The sequence below is a fragment of the Macrobrachium rosenbergii genome, chromosome 11 (assembly GCF_040412425.1).
Source record: "Macrobrachium rosenbergii isolate ZJJX-2024 chromosome 11, ASM4041242v1, whole genome shotgun sequence".
NCBI lineage: Eukaryota > Metazoa > Arthropoda > Malacostraca > Decapoda > Palaemonidae > Macrobrachium > Macrobrachium rosenbergii.
This window is the reverse complement of record NC_089751.1, coordinates 31,692,861-31,700,360: the sequence shown is the minus strand read 5'-3', so window position 1 is coordinate 31,700,360 and position 7,500 is coordinate 31,692,861. Positions and strand designations below refer to the sequence as shown.

The window sequence follows — 7,500 nt, the reverse complement described above, 5'->3', positions numbered from 1 at the left end:
GAGAGAGAGAGAGAGAGAGAGAGAGAGAGAGAGAGAGAGAGAGAGAGAGAGTTCTGTCTCTTCAAAATGGACTCCCATACAACCACGCAATTCTGTAAAACTAAAACTAAAATAAACATCGAACGTAACAAGAAACAAATGAATGATACAAATTATGTGACATATATATAGAACTAGCATCACTCTTCGCAGCCTCAACCTGTTCCTAACATTGGAAACTTAGGTTCAGCGCGGCCACAAAGGAGAGTATCCTTTGTGATTTATGAGCCAAGTGTGGCAACAACCACTTTCAACTACCAACAACCACTTTAAACTTTATTCAAGTCTCTTTTTACCGGCTCCAAACACATTTGGAGTCTATCTAATCTAGAGGAAAAATGGTGACTCGTTCTCATTCCGTTCCAATATAATATTTAGCTGATACTGCATTTTGATTAACTTTACTCTGCGCCTTAACAAGGCTTGAGAAAATATCTGGAACAACTAATAAAAGCTAATTTACTTAGTCTTGAGAAAATCCAGTCGATTAATATAGAAAACAAACCAAAGATAGCTGAGAGTTACGTTCACCTTGTGTACCAGATATCACCGTTACTTTCATAATGAACATTAAAAAGAAAACAAGGATGAACAGAAAAAACTCCAATCATTTCATTACAATATAAACCATGTACGCCTGATAGTCTACTGAAGTTGATTATGTATATCTTGAAAAAAAAAAATAAAATAAAATAAAACAGTAAGTAAATACAAGAGTTATTTTCGTCTCTGGAAAACCCCAGGGGAGACACTAAACAAGGAGCGTTCTGAAGGCGATGGGTATCAGGTTAAGACACGCCCTGTGAATTCTCGGCGGCCATATAATATTAATCAAGAACACAAACACAGGGGCTACTTCGGTATAATTACTTACTCCTTCGGAGGAGCACATGCAGATCTAGGCTGCTGCAAAGGGTCACCAACCTGGAAGATATTCAAAAAGAACACCATCAGTGTTTAAGATTGAAAGAGCTGGTTAATTCAAACATAAAACAAATGAGCAAAAAAAAAAAAAAAATGAATAGGCAACCGTGAATTTGTGTACCATCTACTTCTGTACGTGAAACAATATGAATTATATATATATATATATATATATATCTATATATATACATATATATATATATATATATATATATATATATATATATATATATATATATATATATATATATTTTTACACACATATATATATATATATATATATATATATATATATATATATATATATATATATATATATATAATGTGTATATATATATATATATATATATATATATATATATATATATATATATATATATATATATATATATATATATATATATATATATAATATAATATGTGTGTTTGACACGTTTGTGTGTATAAGAATAAAGGCAAACAAATTACTCATAAAAAAGATAAACCTAACCTCTTGATGTCACAACATTTATATATCTTATAAAGAATGATCAGGATACCGCAATATGACAGCCCAGTCTTCGATAGCCCAGCCTTCTAAAAATAAACAGAAAAATGTTTTGACCGTCTTGCCATAAATAAAAGGAACAAATCACATAAAGCTATAAAGAGAGTGATAAACTTGAAATTCCTAAGTCGATTTCTTTTATAGCGCTCGGGGAATGCCAAACTGATGGGTAGGAAAAATATGCCACTTAACCCTCCCATTCCCTTCTAAATACCTGAGGTCTCATTCAATCTATATAGTGTTCAATTTTCATGTTAAAATTTGCCAGACTCGACATCAATTTTCCTTGAGGTTTCAGCCAATTTTATTAATAACATTAGGGAAGGAATTATATTACTTGATTTACTGATATAATTTTACAAGAGTCTCAATCCAAAATTAACTACTGTTGCATAAAAATTTCGTACAACTTAGCCTTGCACTGTACAACAAATACAACGTTTTTGAAAGATAAATAACGAAATTGTAACCTAAGTGTGTAAGACAGAAAGAAAACTGAGAAATACAAAATCACCTTATCGTAAACAGGTACATTTTGGCGTGAATGTTCGGAGCTGCCTTCCCATCATCGCTGTAAATATTGATGAATCTAATTTTATGAGCTTTCAGGCAGCACCGTGTTTATTCAGTTATATTTCTATTCAATAATTGCAGAGTCTCAGCTTTGCCACAATGTGGTTTTGGTGTCCTATCTGTAGTTATTTTTACTGTCTATTCCTTTACTGTCAGCTGGCTACATAGCATCCCCAGAAAACCACCAAATTCTACATTTACTCTGAGATTTGTATTCCCAAGTCTGTTGAGCTCCGTGGGAGTTTTCTATCTGCTGCCAGGCTATACAATTTTTCTGCCTGCCTCTGTATCCCCTGATTTTCAATTTTTTTTTTTTTTTGAGATGTATGAATCACGTTCTTGAGAGCTACAGCTATACAATGGAACCCTTGACAATCATCAAAGCCATACAAGGGGATACCATACACTCCAGATGATAGTCCTCGCAGTTTTATAAAAAGGATAATGATAATCCTCACAGTAGTCTTATTCTACAGTTAATGATATTCCTCACAGCTTTACAATGGTGCTGATGGTAATCCTCACAGATCTATAACACGTATGATAAGACTCGTGAGATAAATACTAGTATAGCTTCTGATAATCCTCACACCTATGATAATTCTCCAGAGCTAGGGATATCGTCACCTATGAAAGTGTATCTTAGTTTAACCAGACCACTGAGCTGGTTAACAGCTCTCCTAGGACTGGCCCGAAGGATTAGATTTATTTTACGTGGCTAAGAACCAACTGGTTACCTAGCAACGGGACCTACAGCTTATTGTGGAATCCGAACCACATTATGACGAGAAATGAATTGCTATCACCAGAAATAAATTCCTCTCATTCTTCATTGGCCGCTCGGAGAGTCGAACGCTGGGTTAACAGCGTGCTAGCCGAAAGCTCTACCCATCCCTCCAATGAAGAACTTACCACTGAGATGATGATAACCCTCACAGGTAAACAGTTATAGCTGGTGATCGTACGCCCAGCTACCAGCAGGGTTGATGACCAGCCTCAAAAGCATACAACGGGCTGATCTTATTCGTTACTGTTCTATAACTAAAGATGATAATACTCCTTACATCTATACAACAACCAGAAAAGGGTCCGATGATAATCTGTAAAGATATAAAAATGTTCCGTTGATAATCTTCACCACTTTCAAAATCCCAGATTATAACTCTTTATAAGTTTACAAAAGAGCTAATGATAACAATTTAAGCTATGTAACACTGATGATCACCATTAGTCACATACAATCACAGAAGATGAAAATTCTTACATCTATACTGGATTCATGAAAAGCCTCACATATATATAACAAGCTAATAAGAATACTCATACATATACAAATATAGCTGATCATAAGCCTCACACTTATACAAATATATCTGATAATAATCCCCATACCCATACAAATACCGCTGATGATAAGCCTCCAAAGTATACAAATATAACTGATGATAATCCTCCAAAGTACACAAATATAACTGATGATAATCCTCCAAAGTATACAAATATAACTGATGATAATCCTCCAAAGTATAAAAATATAACTGATGATAATCCTCCAAAGTACACAAATATAACTGATGATAATTCTCCAAAGTATACAAATATAACTGATGATAATCCTCCAAAGTATACAAATATAAATGATGATAATCCTCCAAAGTACACAAATATAACTGATGATAATCCTCCAAAGTATACAAATATAACTCATGATAATCCTCCAAAGTACACAAATATAACTGATGATCATTCTCCAAAGTATACAAATATAACTGATGATAATCCTCCAAAGTACACGAATATAACTGCTGATAATCCTCCAAAGTACAAAAATATAACTGATGATAATCCTCCAAAGTACACAAATATAACTGATGACAATCTTTCAATGTACACAAATATAACTGATGATAATCCTCAAAAGTATACAAATATAACTGATAATAATCCTCATACCTATACATCAGGGATCATGATAATCCTTATAGTTATGCGGCTAAGCTGATGAAAGTCCTCACAGCTATACAAAGCTATACAAAAGCAAAGTGTAACGTTCACGCTTATACAACTGAGTCTGATGACAACCGTGACAAAGCTATACAGGCTAATGAGACTGAAGATAATCCCCAGGCTATGCAACATGGCTATTGATAATCACCACAGCTAAATATTTCAGAGGACTGATGATAACCTTGATATTTTGAATGCTTGGATCCCTCATGAACTTGGTGGATTTCAAGCATACGGTAGTCTCGATATTGATGCATTATAGGGAAGCCATAAAAAAAGATTATAGATAAAAACGAAAAAAGCAAAAACTCGAATCAAACCTGATAATCAGTTGTTGAACAACGTAAATAACTATTTTTATTAAAATTTATTCTTTTAACCCAGATACACAGACAGCTATATAAACATATAGGCAGACTGAGAGGGCATTTTGCGACGACAGTGAAGTGAACATCCGATCTTATGAATAGGAGATGAATCCCAATAGTATTCACCCTATTTCTTTCCCCCGAATCAATGCATAACCAGTTCAGATTCCGAGAATCGAAGAGCGCACGCTGGGTATTTGATATTAATATATACGGTCACTGTTACCACAGTTAATGCATACTAAACCGTAATCCCTAAAGAACATATCCAGCGCCGACGGAACTCATCCGAATGTGTGGGAGGAACAAAGAGATTCGGATAACTTAGATTCAGATCCCTTTGTTCCTCTTCGTTCAAAGTTCCACACATGGCAAAAGCCGAGAGAGAGAGAGAGAGAGAGGAGAAGAAGAGGAAGAAGAAGAAGAAGAAGAAGAAGAAGAAGCAAATATCACTCAAAATGATGGAAGGAAACGAGAGACAGAGAAAGATATATAAAAAATCTACTCAAGCTAATCTATAATGATAACGTGTGTGTGTGTGTGTGTGTGTGTGAGAGAGAGAGAGAGAGAGAGAGAGAGAGAGAGAGAGAGAGAGAGAGAGAGAGAGTTATTTTGTTTAATACTGCTTTATCACATGATACTTAAATCTGATGTGCATTGACATTTGCCTTTAAAACTTATAATTTTCTACAGTTTGCACGGTTGTTATTCTATAAATTTTTGACAGCTCGATACTTTTTACCTATTATCTATTCATTAAATTAATATGAATTTATTTTATACGATTATAGAAAATCAGAAAATTTTTGAATTAAAAAAACAAAGAAAATACTCTATTCACTTTAATTAAATTTCTTCCCCCTATGAAGCTCACATTCAAGAAATATGTTATCGGATTCATTCTTTATACTTATATTTATGAAATGCATTCAACAGCAACAAGTTATCAATATTAAGAAAAATACATCTCCAATAATAATAATATAATGGTAATAATAAGAGGCACCTATTTTTGAAGAACAAGCAAATGGAAATTAATTTGACGCGGAAGCTTCCACAAATAAAATGCCCACATGCGAAGTAATGCTCTGGAATCTCCTTACTCACAAAGAACATACTCTCCACTCCCCGTGAAAGAAACATTCTCCAATAAGTGACTTTTGGTAAACGAGACAAGAATATTTCTCTCCGTGTGACAGTAACTGATGACGTATTTCTTTTCCATGTGATACGAAAAAGCTGTTTTAATTATCAAAAGAACTATCAAAGACTCAGTTAACATTAACTGAGTAGTATTTCTTTTCCAAATGCTACGTAAATGTTGTTTTAATTATCAAAAGAACTATCAAAGACTCAGTTAACATTAACCGAGTCGCATTTCTTTTCCAAATGCTACGAAAATGTAGTTTTAATTATCAAAAGAACTATCGAAGACTCAGTTAACAATATTAACTGAATCGATGGCACGGTTACGTTATGGTGCAGAAATCGCTAGTCATGGATTTATTACTCCATCCCCAATAATCTGGAGCTGCATCAGATGACATTGGGGAGGATTAAACAACTGTAAGATCTCATCTTCAGTGCCAGTCACCAAGTCACTAGCAAAGACAGGAAAAGGTACCAGATTATAATTTCAATGTCCAGTAACTGCTAGGGTAGCAGACCTAGGACACCGCAACATTTCAGCAGTTATATTCTGCAGCCCTTATTCCGTCCAAATAACTGTGAAAGTCAAGTATACAACCTTCGACGACTAAACCAAACCGTACACAAGCAAGGGCCACATCATTAAATTAGACAAAAACAGCTCACTTAACAATTGTGACCGTACATCTAGTGTGAAACTTTCAAGATCATAGAGTCAAACAAGTAATGAACAGTTTTTATAAGAATATTGGCTATCGCCACAGAAATAACTTTATTCAAAGCATATACCAATAATTAGGAAAAGATTCGTTCTTTTTTCAGGAATTTCATCGACATGTTTGAACACAGACTCATCGTATAGTTTACCTTCCTGTTTCAGAAGTACAGCAACGAAGCAACGACTTACTTCATACTCATGCATTGTGGATAAATCTCGAATATCTCTATATTATTTACAGTCTATTAATGTCATCTCTATACTCTTTATAATTCATTTCTGAGCTGCCTTTTCTTTGCGGATGAACAGTGTACAATGGCACTTTGTCACATGAATGAAACATACATATACTAAGAGATATACTGTATCATGAATAATATAATCATAAGTCCCCGAGTCCCAGTAGGCTCCATATCCAACGCTGATTGCGTTCCGTATTAATGCCTAATTACTCAAATTTGGTTCCCTTCCAGAAATTAATTATTTAAGAATGTACACGAGTCTTCCATCACACCAATTTCTTGAATGATTTCTGGTCTCTTATTAAACCTCTGGGGATGTCACTCCTGTGTCTATCTTTGAGGAATAATAAATCCGATTTATAATGTCTATTGACTCGTATGATATAACAATAAATCACACTGAAATATGTTGGTGAATGTTGCGGAGCAAATGGAATATATATATTAGCGGTCTGGTTTAATCGACATGCATGATTAATGGAATGTCTATGCAGTTGAATGAGTGTTTAAACGGTAACTGTTTGGTGAACTTGATATATATATATATATATATATATATATATATATATATATATATATATATATATATATATATATATATATATATCATCTGCAACGATCTCTGAACAAAGATCAGTTCGCGTTTATATATAACCTGAGCTAAATACAGAGTTTATAGATTTCCTGTTGTTTTAAGAAAGAAAACCACCTGTGTAAAATGTTGGAATTTGTACATATGCACTGAGAAATTCTGATAATAATCAGTTTTAATTCTGTAATAACGGAAAAACAAAAACACGAATGTTTTTCGCTTAACCATGGTGAACAAATAAAGCAAGTGCAACCCACTTCTTTATAAATACACCTTACAAATAAATCCTTTCCAGTAATCTTCAATTCACTACGTAGGCCTACCAAGTCAAGAAGATATGT

The 7,500-nt window shown here is 33.7% G+C and overlaps 1 protein-coding gene across 9 annotated transcripts in view; it reads right to left on the bottom strand.

The window, feature by feature from the left end:
- Sulf1 (Extracellular sulfatase Sulf1) overlaps positions 1–7,500 on the bottom strand; it is a 468,168-nt gene that overhangs the window by 175,436 nt on the left and 285,232 nt on the right. For 3 of the 9 annotated variants that reach the window (XM_067111461.1, XM_067111467.1, XM_067111464.1), the window contains exons 2-3: positions 2,996–3,183; positions 914–963 (exon numbers count right to left, since the gene is read on the bottom strand). The exons of 5 other annotated variants lie outside the window; for them this stretch is intronic. The gene's annotated coding sequence lies outside the window, so the exon portion shown is untranslated. The remainder of the gene's footprint in view (positions 1–913; positions 964–2,995; positions 3,184–7,500) is intronic. One more of the 9 variants, XM_067111460.1, reaches the window with a different exon arrangement.